The 19,571-nt window shown below is 34.0% G+C and overlaps 1 long non-coding RNA gene across 1 annotated transcript in view; it reads left to right on the forward strand.

The window, feature by feature from the left end:
* The window catches only part of LOC136145188 (uncharacterized), a 107,377-nt gene that overhangs the window by 59,284 nt on the left and 28,522 nt on the right, over positions 1 to 19,571 (forward strand). The window lies entirely within an intron of this gene.

Raw genomic sequence — 19,571 nt, forward strand, 5'->3', positions numbered from 1 at the left:
AGAAGCAGGGAGACCAATTAGGTGTCTCTTATGCTAATTCAGGCAAAGGATGATGGTGGTTGGAATTGGTTCATGAAGTAGAAGTGGTGAGAGGTTGTTAAGATCTCCATGTGTTTTTTTTTTTTTTAAAGTTTACCAGTTTTTATTTAATTTCTTCCTAAACTTTAAACTTTTTAATTTTATACTGGGGTATAGCTGATAACAATATTGTAGTTTCAGGCGAGCAGTGAAGGGACCAAGCCATACATATACATGTATTCTCCCCCAAGCCCCCTCCCATCGTGTGCCATATAACATTGAGCAGAGTTCCATGTGCTCTACAGTAGGTCCTGGTTGGTTATCCAGTTTCAGTATAGCAGTGTGTACATGACCATCCCAAAGACCCTGACTATCCCCTCCTCCATCAACCACAAGTTCATTTTGGTCTCCATGTATGCTGTAGATAGTAAACATTATTGGCTATCCAGTTGGATGAAATTGTCAAAGAAGAGGCCAATTAAACTTCAAGGATGTAGACCAACACAGGTGGACGAATTCAGGTATATACAAATTACTGAGAAGTAGAAGACTGCAAAAGAAGTGGGTTTTCTTTTTACATTTTGTGGGCGAGGGAGAGGCTGGCAACTATTCTGTGAACATGTTAAGTGTTCGATGTCCTTTAGATACCCAAGAGAGAGAGCTAGTAGGCAGAGGGATATCAAGTCTGGTTTTTGGAGGTCTGGACAAGATGAATTTGTGAAACGTTCATCACCAGATTGTGTGCAATGCCATGAGGTCAGAGAAAGTCACCAAGGAGTGCAAGTATGTAGAGTAGACAAAAGGCCTGAGGACTAAGTTCTGAGTCTCTCCAGTGTTTAAGATAAGGCAATTAAGGAAGAAACAGCTAGAAGGTAGGAAAAAAGAAAAGATACTGATATTTCTAAAACCAGTTGATTAAAAGTGGTTTATCTGTTGGCAGATATCTTCTCATCTCAGGTGCAGAGGTTTGAGTTAATCATATTAACCATAATAGTACACTGTCATGATTGGTCTTTGCAAATTCCTATTGCTTAATTACTTAATTCATTTATTACTTTCATTTCATTACCTCACTCATTTCTCTGATCCAATTGTATGTATTGACTTTATACCTTATCTTTTTTTTAATGTATTATAAAAAGAGTAGAATTAGAGTGAATCCCCTATATATGAACAAGTCTTGTTCCAAGAGTATGCTCCCAAGTCCAATTTGTTCATCTTGTTCATACCTCCAAAATCCAGTCTCAATATCCCAACAAAGTTAGCCTAGATGCCCAGCTAACTCAATAGGCTACACAGCCCTGTACTGTAACAGGTTTATAATACTTTCACACAAATAATACATAAAAAATACAATAATCAAAGAAAGCATTTTAAACCTTATGGTACAGTACCGTGAGAAATACTGTAGTATACAGTACAACAGCTGACATTGAGTGAAAAGGCAAGAAGAGTTACTGACAGGAGGAGGGAGACAAGGGGGGAGACAGTAGAGCTGAAGGATCGTCAGCAGTAGGAGACGGAAAGCTGCAATTTTGTACTTGCTTACCGTTGATGGCACAGGTTCTGATCCCTTGCTGAATTTAATTCTATCATCCCTGTTGGAAAAATGATCCAGTGATGTTTGGGTAGTATCTATTTTTTTCCCATCATAGATGACACATTCGCACTGGAACGCATTCTGAATGGCTGCTTCAACCTTCATGTGCTATTCTACACTTGGATTCTGTGTCTCTAAAGGTCACAGTGCCTCCTCAAAGAAAGAAAATTCTTTTGCCATCCTGCATCATGAATCTCTTTGGTTCCGCCTACATCACCACTGCTTTTGTGATTGCTGCCAAGCATCTTAGGCTCGAAATAAAGATACGGTACTACCATACTCTCCACAGTACTGTAAAGTACCCCAAATCACAACCACTTGTAGAGGACGCACACAAGTGACAACGTCCGCCAGACATGTGAACTAACTTATGGGACTGGACATGCAAATTCGTGTTCTTATCTTTGAAAGTTCACAATTTGAAAGTTCATAAGTAGGGGACTTCCTATATCTGAGTGTACTGGGTTTTTAACATGGAAAAAGTCATATAAATGAAGAGTTAAATATCTCATTCAATCTCTTACTTTTTTTCAATAAGCTTTGTGCTCTGAAAACCTGGTCTTTAATCTTTCCTATTGTTCCTAACTGTTGTATCATACTCCAAAGTGTGTATTGTCAAATAGAAATCAGATGGACAGATTTTAAAAGGCCAGGCAAATATCATTCAAGATTATTGCAATAGAAGTGAAAGCTATTGTACTAGAGCAGAAATTAAACTCAACTGTTCTGAAACAACAGGCAGGAGAGTTTCTAAGCCCTGCAGTGAGCTAGTGGGAAAGGGCTTGTATATATTAAAGGGGAAATTGATCTCTGTGATTAGGTCATCTGCATTTACTAATTGCCCCTTATCTAATTTAGGCTCCTATCCTCCCCCAGAGACTGGGGCATTGGGGTATTATATCTTTTAATGATTACATTTCACAAGGATGGCTCCCCAGGTCCTTCTGAGTAAGCAAAAGAGGAGATTTACATCTCATAAGAGAAGAGAATTTACAATTCCAAGTTTTCTAGTGTAAATAAGAAAAAGAAAGGCGAGAAGAAGCCTAGAGTCAGAAAGAAGTCTCTCTAAAGTTTAGTCAAACAAAGGCAAAAGTTAAGGCTGTCTCCATCAGCAACTACCACATTTTAATTATCCATTTTTTTCAGAGATGAGCAATAGATTGCTTCCATAAATAGCGATGTGATAAACATACATGATTGATGTTCACACCCACCAGCAATGCTAAGTCCTTCAGCTTCATGTTCCTAACCTTGTCCATCACCTAGCTTATTGTGTTTTCTAACGTGTTAAAAGCGACAGCTCATTATTTGTTTGTTTTTACTTTGTATTTCTCTAAATGCTAATGGTAATCAGTATCTTTTGATATATGTGTTCTTGTAGCTTCCTGTGTTTTCTCTTCTATAAATTATCTGTCATGATGTTTGCCCATGATCTTTTCCATTGGGATTTCTTTGTGATTGACATTTTGATAAATTTGTAGTTCTGTTATCTTCTAGACTAAAACACTGGTAATGTTCGAGATAGAGAATATCTTCTCCATTCTATTCTTTATAGACTAACTTTGTCCCAGGTGTCTATTGCACAGAAATTTGTGACTTTGCTCTAATCAAAGACAGTATATTTGCCATGATGCATTCTTTTTATGTTTTTACAAGACATCTTTCCCCATCTGCACATCACAAAAATATTATTCTATATATTTGTTAGCTATATAATATCTCAAATATTTTGTTTATTTAATCTATCAAAAATACGTCATCCCTTGGTATCCATGGACAACTGGTTCCAAGACACTCAAGTCCCTTAAATAAGATGGTATTTTAGGGAAGAATCTGTATTTATTTTTCTCTATATTATATGTCATTTATTCTTTATTTATTATACAATTATTAAAGTTTTCTTTTGTATTGTGTTCTATTATATATCAGATTTCTGAAATTTTATGGATTTACTTTTTAGCTCTCAAAATTTTCACAGTTCAATTGTATTTTTTTGCTCTTATTCCATATTAATTATGCAATAATATTTTCTGTATTTTAACATCTCATGGAGCATAATTTTTTATCTTCATCTAATTTTTTAAGGTTGGCTTGGCTATTTTAAACCTAAAAGTCTTCATATAAATTTTAAAGTGAGTTTATAGAATTTCTCAAAAATTATTAAATTAATTACTCTTGCTTTGGCTTATCTTTTGTAATCTTAACAATCTTCAAAAGAATATTGCTCAGCTATTTTATAAAACTTACCTCAATTGGGATTTTCCAATGTTTTCTCATGATCTGTGTTAGATTCTGCTTTTTTGTCAAGAATACCACATAGATGATGTAGTCTTTCCAATGTATAATGCTAGCAGATTATGATATCAAATCTTCTGATGGTTACTGGTGATGTTTATCTTGATAATTTGATTAAGTTACTGTCTGTCAAATTTCTCCACTGCAAATTAATTATCTTTCTTTTTGCAATTGATGGGTTTCCCTTGGTGGCTCAGCTGGTAAAAAAATCTGCCTGCAATGTGGGAGACCTGGATTTGAAAGATCCCTGGAGAAGGGAATGGCTGCCTACTCCAGTATTCTGGCCGGGAGAATCCCATGGACTATGGGGTCTCAAAGAGTCAGACATGACTGAGTGACTTTCACTTTTAAAATCACTTGCAGTTGATACTTAGTATCTTGTGGGATATACCCTTTTTTTTAAAACTGAACCAAACTGCTAGCCCCCCTGCAGTAAAGCCAATCTACTGACACTGGGTTGTGGTGAAGATACATGCAGTGCTTACTTCAGGGCACCAGGCAAGGAGCCCAGTACTGCTAGTGCTCAGAGGGCCCCAAGTTTCTGACGGGTTTCTGTGATGCATTTTTAAAGGCAAAATGAAGGAGGTGGAGTCCCAAGGTATGGGGTCAGCTCTTGCACAATCCTCTCATTGGTTGATAGTGAGGCAGCAGGGCTGTGTCACAGGGTTTAACATGATCAGTCCTTAGGCTTCAGAAGGTCTGAGGTGCTACCGGATCATCAAACAGTTAGTTTCTTCCATTGGTGATGGGTTTCCCATCTGCTGATCAACTCTGAAAATGTGCATCAGGTTCTATTATCTCTACTTCAGAGAGGAACTAAAGCAGAGAATATGGGGGAAAGGTCTGATCCAGGAAAGTTCCATAGATCCCTTCTGGGTTACACTTTGAGAGTATATGATTGTTCTTTCTCCTCATACTTCCAGCCACTAATTTTAGCATCCAGTGATGGATCTTGTCAACAACATTTATTACTGTGAAGCTTGCTTAATCATGATAATTTTCTTTTCTTGATAATTATTTCATAGTTATGTGATTGGGGTAAGAATGTTAAGAAAATTCTTCGTACTATTTGTGTAACTTTTCTTTTAGCCTAAATACAGTTTAAAGATATAACAAAAGAAATAAAAGAAATTAAAATTTTACTTGGTTTTATGTTAAATTCATAGGTTGATTGTTAATTAATTTGAGGAAAATTAACATCTTACAATAGTGTCTCAGATGGTAAGGGGTCTGCCTGAGACCTAGTTTCAATCCCCCAGTTGGGAGGGCCCACTGGAGAAGGGAATGGCTATCCACTCCAATCTTCCTGTCTAGATAATTCCATGGACAGAGGAGCCTGACGAGGTAAAGTGCATGGGGTCGCATAGAGTTGGACCAACTGAGAGACTAACATTTTCACTTTTTTCACGATATAACTGTTAACTAAGACCTTATACATTTGATTGTCCTGTCCAATAGTATAAACTTACTATATTTTATAAGTGAACAGTTTCACAGATAAGAAAATGATGCCCTTTTTCAAATGCTATTTTTGTGTCAAAACAGACAGGACTTTAAGTATGATAATTTAGTTTAGCAATGTGAAGGTTAAAAGTGTCCTTCCTAAGGAAAGTTTCAGTGGAATAATAGGGTTGGAACCTAAGAACATGTTCAATAGAGAATAGTGGGAAAGAAACTGAAAACAACACACTCACACCATTATTTCAAGAAAATTTTGTCTAAAGGAAAAGAGTTCAGATCAGTAGCTGGAAACATAAATAGATTCAAGATGTTTCTTTCTTCATATCTTTTTTTTTTTTTTTTTGTATCACAAAAAATATATAGCATTGCTATGCTTATAGCAATCATCCAGAAGAGTGGGACAATTTGACATGGATATAAACGGCAGAATTAGTTGAAGTAATTTCTTGAATTGTATCCAATACGAAAATGGGAGCTTGGCTAACTGAAGAAGGAATAAATGAGCAGTCAGTGTTGTAAGGGTTTTATATAAGCCCTGTTGTATTATTCTGGTGCAGGCAAGATAAACAGAAAGCTGAATTTGGAAGTTTTAAGTTTGTTTGTTTAAAAAGCAAAACAAAATAAAAGAAGACTCAAATTCTTGAGGGTAAATACCTCTAAATAATTATGATAAATTATTACAGAAATTAAGCTTAGAAGATAAGATGTGAGAACATAAAAAAGTTGGAAACAGAAAAAAAAAGGTGGTGAGATCAGTGTGTTATAAATTTCTTTAAAATCAAAGGTTTATGGCAATTGGAGGATTAGAAGGAAGGCAATTTGCAAATCTTTGAGTTTTATTTATAGGATTTTATTTCCCCAATTATATGAACTAAGCCTTTGCCCAGAAATGTAGAATCAATTACAATTAATTCTAGATTAAAATAACAATCCTTTTAAAGGTGTAATACTCATATTTCTTCTACAAAATCAAACTTTGTAGAAGGTACAAGGTAGATAATAGAAAGATGAGTAGGCAGGTAGGTAGGTAGGGAGATGCATAGATACATAGAATTTACAGATAATATGTATCACACAGGAGAAAATCTATGCCTAGAATATTATAGGAAAAGGCTTTTTTAGATAACTGTAAATCTGTTAGATAGATAGATGTATGCTTATTGTGGTTTCATCTTATTGACATTAATGTGCTTTCTGTCATTACAAACAATAACTTTTTCTTGACCAAATTTTTTCTTTCTCTTACATTCTACAGCAGAACTAAGATTTGATGAACACACACACACACAAACCACTTTGGAACCTATACTTTTTCAGGCATAAATGCATCTGGAAATCATTCTAAAATATATGTTTTTATGGTCCACTCACACAATATTTTATATCTCGGGCATTGTTATTGTTGCTTTGCATTCTAATTATAAATTTAACTGTCTCCTCATGCTCTTCTCATTATTATATATGGTATAGAGAATATCTTAATATTTATGGTTCTAGTATTAGGCCAGTGCTGGACCCATGGGAGGTACTGAATATTTATTTGCTGGATGAATAAATACAAGAATAACATGAATCAAAAGAGTGAACTCGAGAAAAATCCTGAAGATATTCCCCCTAAATATAATATGAAGTATCTTATGTTTGTGAAGCACTAACATAATATGAACTGATTGTTTTTGCCTTTTTAAACTAATCTGCTTTATTAAAAGTACAGGTATATAGTTTTATGATAGTCTTCATGAGCTCTGCCAAGTTTTCATTATTTGGGAAAGTATCAAATTAGCAATAAGAGATCTCCATGAACAACTTGAATAAAAACAAAGGGTTTTGCTCTACAAAGTTGGTAACAATGACTGGTGATGTTTAAACAGAGTATCAAATCCTGCTGTGAAAAAGTCTCTGTTAATATATGCCGTATTTAAATTGTAATTAAAATACTTTGTTTTAAATTTAACTGATTACTCTGAAATTCCAGGATCCTGTCTCATGATGCTAATAATTTGTTTTCCAAAAAATGAGCCGGAAAATCATTAAAAAATATATACCATGAGAAGGTTAGGTGCTTCTATGTGCCTAACTTGGGTAGAAATAATTTTCTCAATAATTTATTCTGCTTTTACTTTAGGTCTCATAATAATGTTTACTTATCTTTACCATTGTTACTACTGCTTGTTATTTTAGCTAGCCACTAATATTTCTCCTTATGCAATTGATATAAACTACCTCTTATTTATGTGTAACCACAGCATTTAGACACACATGCATAGAAGTGAGACCCCAAGAAACAGCTTGCGCACAAATTCTAAAAATAATATAAAATGTCTTATATTTGTAAACTAATTTTTAGTATTTGAAAAAAGTATGATGAAATGATGAACTATTGGATTGCCTTTTCCCTATAGTTTGTTTTGCTCAATGAAAGGAAAAAACAACCATTTTATGGTTTCTTTTAGATCAATAGTATGGGAATTGAAAAATTAGGTAAAAGCTGATTTAATGGAAAGAAAAGAAAGAATGCAAAACAGAACACTGAGGAGGAATATTTTAAAAATCTTTCTTCAATACTGTCTTGAAGTATACAAAAACAAAATTCCATGATGAATGATAGGATACAACATACTGCATTTTCTTATTCTTTCTTATGTTCAAGCGTTGCTATCATTACACATAAATATTAAAGGGCTTGGTGGATAGAGCAACCAACCAGAGTAATTTCTGTAAACAAAGGATCTTTTAGGGTATGAAATTAGAAAAAGAAGCAACAGAGGAAGAATTAAGACACCTGGATGGAGAGTAAAGTGAGTTTTTTTTTGTTTTTTAATAATTGAAAGCAGTTTCTGTTTAAAGTAACTATCAAGGGAACTTTCTTCATCCAGTCACTTCTATGGGTCCACCTGCCACATGGCTCATGGAGGGGCAGCTGTCCACACGGGAAAGAGCAGCGTGATTAGGGAAAGATTTTTTATTATGTTAATAAATCGAGTACCTTGTTCCCTAGTTCCCTTGTGAAATTTGCTCCTAACAAAATAATAGAGGTGGGTATTAAATGCAAGGTGTGGTTTTATGATCTTTTTGAAGATAATACAGGAAGTGTCTCTATTTTGTACACTGTCAAAGTGAGATGCAATTCTGAGAAGCAATGAATTTTAAAATAATTTAAAAATTTTGACTGTCTTTGTCACTTTTTTTTTTAACCAGTGATTATGGTAAGGGTGGATAAAGGACTATGATAGAGTTGTGGTCAATAAAGGTTATAATAGAGATAAGGTTAAGGGCAAAGAGAAGAAGTTACATCAGAAAGGGAGAAGTATTGTAAGAATGATAAATCAAATTAAGACTAAAGAACAACATGAACACTGAATATCACTCAAAAAATGCAGCTGACAGGTGTCCTTATAAGAATGCCAGCATAAAATTATTCTGTTGCTAGTTATTTCATCATAATCAGAAAGTTTTGATTTATTTATAAAAAATTAACTCATATTCTGCCTCTGGATGTTTGTGTTTAATGCTCCATTTTTCTGTAAGTTTCTTCCTCTAGATTTAGGCATGTAACACTATTTCATTCAGCTCTCTACTCAACCCTCACTTGTCAGAAGACCTTCCTAACTAATCAAAACACTTTGCAAAATACATTGTAAATTATAGATTACAAGTGTTAGCCTAAATATCAATGGCAATATCCATAATATTTTTTGGTTTGACTTTGCAAGCTATATTGTAATAGATTGTTCTGATCTCAAATCACTTACTTAGTTTTAGATGCCTAAGGAGATGTCTTTCTCTGAATACTTAAAATGTTTACATATGGATTTAAGCATATAACTATTTTTAAAGTTACTTGACCATAACTATGGTAAATTATATAATTTTCAAATTTCATGAGTCCTTAGCATGTTACTTGTATGCAATTTTTGACTGCACCATTTATACTCACCAGCAACAGACATTTGAGATATCAATGTTATTTTTATTCTTGATCTATATGTCATTTAAATTTATTTTATTTGACTTTGATATAAAGAATTGGCTCAAATAATTTAAAATTATGATTATGGTATGTGTGTATGTGTTATATACACATATATTGAAGTGTACATATATATATATATCCAAATAGTCAATACAAATTTTTATAGGAATAGAATAGTTTTATTTAAGCCACACTGTGGACTATAGCCTAGATGGCAAAAATGGAACTTTTGTTTATTTTCCTTATAGTACTGAATTCACATCCTATAATGATGATTTATACATTCAGAAGATACAAATATTACCTCACAAAAGGCTATAAAAATAAAAAAGGCAACTGATACACTATTCTGTTACTGAGAACATAAAATAAAATTCTGTTGATACATGTGATAAATTTTGGAATTATAGAATCAAACATATTTAGAATTGTTAATAATGTAGATCTACTCTTAAAAATTAATATGCCATATTAGTTTTATGTTGTAATTTCTCTCATGTGTGATGAAAAGCTAAACATCTAACCAGTTAGTCCTCATTAATTATTTCCATAAACTTCTAGATTTATCACTCAAAACAAATATCTGATGTAAAGTGAATTATTAGCATAAAGTATTTTAGTCATATTTAATTCCACCTTTGCTATAAAAATGACACAATAATAATTCACAAGTTACAGCATGAAAATTTTGGAATATAAAATTTCATGATAATATTTCTAAGAATACTTCAACCTGATTATCCACCTCTGCCAAAACAGCCACAAACTGTAATAGTTCATGGGATAGTCTTAATAAATCAAAACACATATTGCTACTGGGAAATCACTGTCTATATCCGCGGACCTAATAACAAAGTGTCCTCCATTACTAAGATTCTAATCATCCAACCACAGTGTCATAAAAACTAACATCACACTTCCTTTGGCAGTTTTGGAGAATTTGCTAAAATATGGAAGAAGTTATCTAGTCTTACTTGATTCTTCATTATCTGAAGGGTTTATTGTAAGTCATAATATAAAAAATATTGAAGCTGAGTAAATTTTATTACTCAGCTTTCACTAGCGTATGCTATAGTGATAAAGAAACCCACATCTTGGTAAATTATACCCATCAAACTTGTTTCTCATTGACCATATATGTTGGCTTCAGGGCTGCCTTTTTATGTGTCTTCTCAAATCTGAGAATGGGTAAATGTTTCCACAGCACAAGGGAAGCAAAATTGCAGAAACATATAAGTGGTGTTAAACTTCTGCACAGAAGTGACACACAGCATTTCAGCTCATGCTTTACTAGACAAAGCTAGTGGTCCGTCGCTCATTCATGTCTGACTTTATGCAACCCATCAGGCCCCTCTGTCCATAGGATTCTCCAGGCAAGAATGCTGGAGTGGGTTGCCATTCCCTTCTCCAGGATATTATCCAACCCAGGGATCAAACCTGGGTCTCCTGCATTGCAGACAGATTGTGCACTGACCGAGCCACCAGGGGAACCCTAACAAAGTTGGTCACATGGCAAATGCTGATACCAATGAAGCGTAGGAGAGCAACACCCTTACAGGACGGCATTCAGTATATAGAAGTAATAAAATTCGTGAAAAATTATATCAATTTAAAAAATTAAATATGAATAATTGTCCTTTGCCTGTTAGATAAAAAATTGACTCATCATCTCATTCTGATACTAAGTCAAGATATTTTTAAAATGCCATACTCTTTTTAGTTATAATGTAATAAAAAGATTGAAAACATAATATTTTAAGAATCTCATTGATATAAAATTATCTCAATAACAAAATTCATTTGAAAAAAACTGTCAGAAGTGTAAATTAAATGATACATGCTATGCTGTTCTTAGTTGCTTAGTCATGGCTGACTCTGTGACCTCATGGGTTATAGAGTGCCAGGCTCCTCTCTCTATGGAATTTCCCAGACAGGAATACTGGAGTTAGCGAGTAAACAATAATAAAATAGCATTTATAGCTTTAGAAGTGATTTATCATCACTTTGAAATTTAATTTGGCATTTCTAATATATTTTGTTTTTTATTGAAATGTATTTGACATATGTAATTTTAATGTGTATATCAGTTTGATTTGATACATTTATATACTGTAATATAATCACCATTGTAGAAATTGTTTAGCACCTCTTTCACTTCATATAGGGCTTCCTGAGTAGCTCAGATGGTAAAGAATCTGCTTGCAATGCAGGGGACCTGATTTTGATCCCTGGATTAGGAAGAAACCCTGGAGAAGGGTTTCTAGTCCATTATTCTCACCTGGAGAATTCCATCGATAGAGGAGCCTGCTGGGCTGCAGTCCATGGGGTTGCAAACAGTCGGACATGACTGGGCAACTGACACTTTCACTTTCACTTTTTTTCATATCAGATAGCTGATATTTCTCTTTTTGTGGTTGGAATAATTAAGATCTACTCTCTTAGTAAGTTGGATGATCATGACAGAGTTTATATCATTATATTGTTAATATATACAAAATACATATTGTTTATACTCACTATACTATATATTTATCTCCAAAATTATTCTACCAGTTACAAATTTGTATCTTTAAGCAACGTCTCTCCTATCCCACCCCCCTCCACCCCAGACCCCAGTAACCACCACTTTACTTTCTGTTTTTACAAATTTGACTTTTTAAAATTCCAAATATGAATGATATCATACAGTATTTGTCTTTCATATTTGTCCTTCTCTCCCCAACTTAAGTCACTCAGAATAATATTCTAAGGTCCATCCATGTTGTAACAAATGGCAGGGTCTTCCTTGTTTCCTTTGAATAAATAATATTCCATTGTGTGTGTATATATCTATATATATACATATATATAGTATCTTATTTATCATTTCACTTATTACCAAAGATGCATTGTGCTGAAAGTTTTCTTTTTGCACCTACAGATCTATTCCTCTTCACCCTGTACTGGCCTCAGAAGCCTTACTGGGAAGAACTGTATCAATGGATTCTTTTGACCTCTTAAATTCCAGTTTGGTTCAGTCAATAGGAAATACCATAAAAAGAAAGGGGTTGAAGGGACTGAAGTTAGCTTTTTCCTGCTCAGTTCCTTCCCTATTGTGTTCCTAGAGGGGCTGTCTTCCCTATAAGAGGCAACAGGTCTTTTCTTAAAATTAATTTTAATTGGCACATAGCTGCCTTACACCATTGTTAGTCTCTACTGTACTGCAGAGTGAATCTTTTTGGATTTCCTTCCCATTTAGGCTACCTCAGGGCACCTAGTTCCCTGAACTAAACAGTAGGTTCTCATTAGTTATCTGTTTAATACATAATATCAACAGTATAGGTAGATGCCAACCCCCAAATCCCAATTCATCCCATCTCTGCCTTTCCCTGTCTTGGTGTCCATTTATTTGTTCTCTATGTCTGTGTCTCTATTTCTGTTTCACAAATAAGATCATCTATACCATTTCTCTAGAGTCCACATGTAAGTCTTAATACATGATATTTGCTTTTCTCTTTCTGACTTATTTCACTCTGTCAGTCAGAGTGACGGTCTCTAGGTCCATCCATCTCTCCACAAATGATTCAATTTCATTCCTTTTTAGACCTAAGTAATATCCATTGTATGTACCACATCCTCTTTATTAGGGAAGCAACCTAAATATCCATTTACAAAGAGGTAACAGCACTTACTAGATTGTCTTCTTCCAATGGCTTTTTCTAGCTGCTAGTAACCACCCTTTTCTTGTAAATTCTGGCGTAGTAGTGTTAATGCCGCTCAGGTGTGGCTAGATATGGGATATTGATCTCTGGTTAGTAATTTCGTTAACCCTGCCTACACATTCGCAAGACTATAGTTTAGTACATTTTTCTCAATCTCTATTTTTGACTGTGACTTTTCTTCCCTGGTGGCTCAGATGGCAAAGAATCTGCCTGCATTGCAGAAGACTTGGGTTCAGTCCCTGGGTCAGGCAGATCCCCTGGAGACGGGAATGGCTACCACTCCAGTGTTCTTGCTCGGAGAATTCCATGGACAGAGAAGCTTGATGGTCTATGGCCCATGGGGTCACAAAGAGTTGGACACAACTGAGTGACTTTCACTTCACTTATCTGCTAGTAATCATGTTTGTTTTCTATAGCCATGATTCTACTTCTGTTTTATAAATAAGTTCATTTGTACCCTCTCTTCCTTTTTACATCCCACATATAAATGATATCATATGACATTTTTCCTTCTGTGTCTGACTTAATTCACTGAGTATAATAATCTCTAGGTCCACACACGTCTACAGTCCATGGTTCACAAAGAGTCAGACGCCTGAGCAAATAGCAGTTTGTTTCCTGACAGGATCCTAAATGATACATCAGTTCAGAATTAAACAGCACATCACATTTTTATAAAAACAGCTGTACATGATTATAAAAAGAAGAAAAACAGAAATGATATAAAATATTTCCTATATGTCTTTTTTTTTCTGATACTTTTTTTTTTGCTGGTTTTTTTGTTTGTTTGTTTTTTTATTTTTTTATTTTTCAGTGGGTTTTGTCATACATTGATATGAGTCAGCCATAGAGTTACACGTATTCCGCAACCCAATCCCCCCTCCCACCTCCCTCTCCCTGTATGTCAATTCCAGCTAAGTTCACTAACATGTTCCACAGAGAGTATATGAACATCTAACACTTAATAGTCAGAGTCTACAGGGATTTTATATTACATATACTGTGGATAACCATATTATTTCTCAGAGACATGTTATATACACAATCCATAAGATCTCTTTGCTCATTTGTAGAAGAAATAAATTACTGAAAAGGAAAATATATTTATGAAGTATCTAATATATACAAGGCAGTATATGCAACAGTTTTCAAATGATATTTTTTAAACCCATACTTTGCATGAGTAAACATTTTTTCAAGTGCAGCCTACTTCTGAAAATGAGTGAAGATGCAAAGAAAAAGGATTAATTTCTTTATTGATTTCACTTGGGGTAGTAAAAAGACCTTAGAACCTTATTGGGTATTCTCGTTGAAGCTACTCTAGAAATGGACCATCAGGCACAATTATTACTTTTATACCTGTTGACATTCACCATCAAGAAGGGTAATTTAGGACACTTTCAAGGTCACTGAGGAAGATAATGATTTCATTGATGCTATCTAAATTTTCTTTATGTTGTGTGCTTCTCATTACACTCTAGCATACTAAAATAAAACTAAAATTTGAATTAACTGTAAATGTACTTACCAGCAGATAATTCTTAGGAAGTAAAACCAATTCTAAAGAATTTTCCAAATTAACAGTAATGTGAGAAAATACTATTATAAAAATAAATAAAACTAAAGCAACCTAGATGGGATACTCCATTTAATAGTTCATATTTTATTCATGTAATTTAAAATAATGGATGTTATAAATGTTATATACATGTTATATATACTTATCCTACTCTGTGGTTTTAAATGATACCAAACAGGCAGTTAGACCATCCAGTATAGATTTCCCAATTAAAGGAAATCTGCTTAAAACATTAAAAGACATGCCAAATACATAGATATTGTTCATTATTTAATACATTTATCTTTTTCATCAACACATTCATTTTTATTTTGCAAGTTTTGGTTCCCTGTATTTTACTTCAAGTATGTTTTAAAGTAAAAATGTAAAATAATTAAATACAAAGGAAAATTCCATATCCTGACTTAAATCAGGAAGTTCCTGGGTGGTGCTTGGCTATTTGGCTGGCACGGACCTTCCTTGGAAGAAGAAGCTTTAAAGTGAAAAATAATTGTTGAATCATTAACTGTAGCATCTAATTTGGAAATCTTAGTTTCCTATATTTTATAGCTTTGAATTAATTTTTAAAACTTGAATTTGGTCTATCCACAGGATTTTTCTGATTTCTGATTTAGGAGCATAAAATTTATTGGCTTATTCTTAGACTGGAAAATGAAGACTTTTGCAGAATGTCTGACTAAAATAAAGAGCAGATCCTAGGGATGCCCGGTCCGCATCTCCTAATACATGCTGCCGGATTTCTTACTGCCCCTGTACCTCCTCTTACCTGAGGCTTTTCCCTGGCTTCCAGGGCCAACTCTGCCCCCCACATAGCAGGAATAGAGTTGAGCATTCCTATCCCCCAGAGCCGTCCTCACCCATTGACACAGCAGACAACTTAGAAATATTTTAGCTCTTTTACCTCTGGATGTGTGTTCTGTACCATTTCCTGTCACTCCCCACTGGGATAAGGTCCTAGTTCTCAGAGTAGACACATATTTGAAATAATCCCCCATTGACATCTTTTTTGTTTTACCCTCCCACTCCGCATGAGTTTTTTTTCTGAAATTACTTCTGAATTTGCGTATTAATTCTGTCTCAATGATCTACTTTTACTTGAACCCAAATAAGTCTATAAGTTCTTTAAATAGTGCTTGTATATACAGAATTAAACAGAAAAACAAAACAGTTTTTCTAACATGGTTAATAGATTAATACAACTTGAGTTTATATTGAATGCCATGAATACTGATGTTCAAGATCTTAATCCAGTTTCCCAAACAGTACCTGGCAGTTTACAGGTATATCACGGTTATGTTACAGTATTCTAATATATTGATTTCATCCCTGGCTAGCCAGAGTCCTTGGTCAATGTGTCTCTACTTATAGGTAATCTCCGTATGTCCTTCTCTACTCTAAAAATATTCCTAAATGTATCCTGTTTATGCCAACGTTTTAAAAAAGTTAGAAGGACTGGCTTGGACTATCGCCATCAGATTTTGCTGCAAGCTGTGTTATGCACACGTTTCTATGGATATAAATTTAGTTAAAATTAGAATCAATGTCATAGAAAATAAAATTCTGTATGAACCATCAACTATAGTGAGCATTAAATATTTGACAACTTCCCAAAGATTAAAGAAAACATAGATATACCGAAATGTGGTATTCAAGTTTATATAAATACTTACCTATGTTAGGTAAGTCTCAGGATTTTGATTATTAGTTTTGAAGATGTGTGAATTCTCAAAGAGATAGCCTACTGGAAATATTAATAATCCATGGTATGATTATTGATAAAACAGAATAGTGATAGCTGGCTGAGGCAATAGGGTCTTCAGATCTTTCTGATCACAATCATCTGGACTAAATGACCAGATTACAAGGGGCTCCAAAATGTAGCAGCAGGGCTATTAAATTTTCACTACTGTGTTTTTCTGAAATAAATAAATGAATTAGAACATTACTCTCATACAGAAAAAAAGAAGAGATACTTAATATTTTTATCTTTAGTAACTGGTCACTCAAAAGTAAAAACAAAAAATTTATTACTGATAAAATCAAATAAAATGTATTCTGCAAGATATTTTATGGCATATAACTTCTAGGAAGTCAAAATATTTCAGAAAAATAAAATTTAAACCTAACATGCTTCAAGAATTTTCTTCTTGTTTAGAAATAACTATGTACTACAATTTGTAGGTGTAATTTTAGATTTTCTAATATTCATCATATTATAATTATTCACACTAATACTTAGTCATTATTGAGTTATAAAATTTTTAACAAGTTTTACATCCTAATATGAAAGAAACTTGGGAAGTTTTAATAATCTAAAATTAAATGATTAAAGTTTAAAACAAGGCAGAACCACTCTAATAGAAATTGAGAAACTTAGTGTGATTAGGTGTTTTAGTTGGATTAATTAGCAATTTTAAAATTCAACTCCATTTTTCTCTTGATTCTTCTTCTGAATTCATCGTATGACATATATACTCAAAAGTGTGCATATTTTTCTGTGAAGAATTTTTGACAGCTGTTAATTGTAAAGGATATTATTACATGTATTATTGTTTAAAACACATTAGAGTAGCCCAATAGATAATGACTACACATATATGTTACAAAAGACATAAAACCCCCTATATGAATAGAAAAGTAGTTTATCATTTTCAGTACAAAGGCTGAAGAAGAAAATGAAAGTATTAGTGATCTGTATATGAAAATATTGAAAGTATAATGTTTTAGTCAGATTTAATATCAGTTTGCAAAACACATGAGGCAATAATGCACAGTCGCTTGCATCGTTTGAAAGTCCTTGTGCAATAAACTGTTAAAATTCCTATTCTATTTTAAAATTTGCCTTGGAGGACATTTGGTCCTTTCCAAAATGTTCATAAGACATTTGGATTACAACAAAAAGTTCTTGAAATTTGGTCCTGTCTAAAACGCCCATGAGGGACTTCCCTGGCTGTTTAGTTGTTAAGACTTCACCTTCCAGTGCAGAAGGCGCAGGTTCGAGCACTGGTCAGGGACCTAAGATCTCACATGCCTCTTGGCCAAAGAAAACAAAACATAAACGGAAGCAATATTGTAATAAATTCAATAAAGACTTTTAAAATGGTCCACATCAAAAAAAAAAAAAAAAAAAAAAAACTAAGAAAGTAAATAAAATGTCTGTGAGCACGTTTGTTCAATGCCACGTGATTTTTGACAGGACTTAGTATCAAGGACCTTTTGGTGTGGACCGAATATCTCTATGGACATTTTAGACAAGATCAAATATGGCCAAATATTAAGGACAGTTTGATGTGAACCAAATGTTGTGGATGTGGCCGATAGGACCAAGTGTCTGCTAATTTAGAATTTGACTGTATCTACTTTTTTTCTTTCCACTGAAAGCAACTTGTATAGTGGATAAGAAAGGAATGGCTAAAGTCCATTTTGGATCTAAATTCATGTTGATAAATTTCCACAAACTTCTCTGAAGTTTTTTATACACATTTTGTGAATTTGTCTTTACTTCAGAATTTTATTGCTATTCAGTATTATGATTCATAGTCTGAGTTCAATCTATTTACTGGAATAGGTAAGCAGTATTCTAAATATTTGAAAACAAACCAATTTAATGCAATAGCAATCCTGAACTTTTGTCTTACTAAGGGTAATATATTTAATGTTATACATCTCCTTATAAAATAAATATTAATCCATATGAAATAATACATGAAATGGCAAAATCAAACTGAGAATCTGCATTGGAATGTGAAAAGCAGTATAAAATTATGCAAATGTGCTGATCTTTATTGTAATCAACAATTTATTAATTGTGTAAAGGTAAAAATAAAATAATGTCTATGAATTTGCCCAGAATAGTGCTTTGTTCATAGTAGGAATATAATAAGCTTTGGCCTTTTATACAATTCATGAGGTTCTCATGGCAAGTATACTAGGGTAGTTTGCCATTCCCTCCTTTAGTGAATCATGTTTTGTCAGAACCCTCTGCTATGACCCTCTTTCTTGGGTGGCCCTACATGACATGGCTCATAGCTTCATTGAATTATTTAAGCCCCTTTGCCACAACAAGGCAGTGATCCATGAAGGGGAATCGAATATCAAATGCCAACATTTGCTGGATTATAGAGAAAGCAAAGGGATTTCAGAAAAGCTTATACCTCTGTTTCTTCAATATGCTAAAACATTTGATTGTATATCATGACCAACTGTGGAAAGCTCTTAGAGAGATGGAAATACCAGTCCATCATATCTGTTTCCTGAGAAACCATATGTGGGTGAAGAAGCAACAGTTAGAACCCTATATGGAACAAATGATTGGTTCAAGATCAAGAAAGGAGTAGAACAGGGCTGTCTGCTTGTCATCTTGTTTGTTTAACCTATAGGCCAGCAGAGCACATCATGAGAAATGCTGGGCTGGATGAGTTACAAGCTGGAATCAAGATAGGAGGGAAAAACGTCATCAATCTCAGGGATGCAGATGATACTACTCTAATGGCAGAAAGCAAATAAGAACTAGAGAGTCTCTTGATGAGTGTGAAGGAGGAGAGTGAAAGAGCCAGGTTAAGACTAAATATTAATAATAATAATAAAAAAAAAACAACTAAGGTCATGACATCTGGCTCCATTGCTGCATGGCAAATGAAAGGGGAAAAGGTGGAAGTAGTGACAGATTTCCTCTTCCTGGGCTCCAAAATCCCTGTGGATGGTGATTGCAGCCATGAAATCAGAAGACAATTGCTTCTTGGCAGGAAAGCAATGACAAACCTAGAGAGTGTGTTGAAAAACAGAGATATCACTCTGCCAACAAAGGTCCATATAGTCAAAGCTGTGGTCTTCCCAGTGATTATGCACAGCTGTGAGAGCTGGATTGTAAAGGCAGAGCACCAAAGGATTGATGCCTTCAAACTGTGGTGCTGGAGAAGACTCCTGAAAGTCCCTTGGACAGCA

This window comes from Muntiacus reevesi, chromosome 12, assembly GCF_963930625.1.
Source record: "Muntiacus reevesi chromosome 12, mMunRee1.1, whole genome shotgun sequence".
Taxonomy (NCBI): domain Eukaryota; kingdom Metazoa; phylum Chordata; class Mammalia; order Artiodactyla; family Cervidae; genus Muntiacus; species Muntiacus reevesi.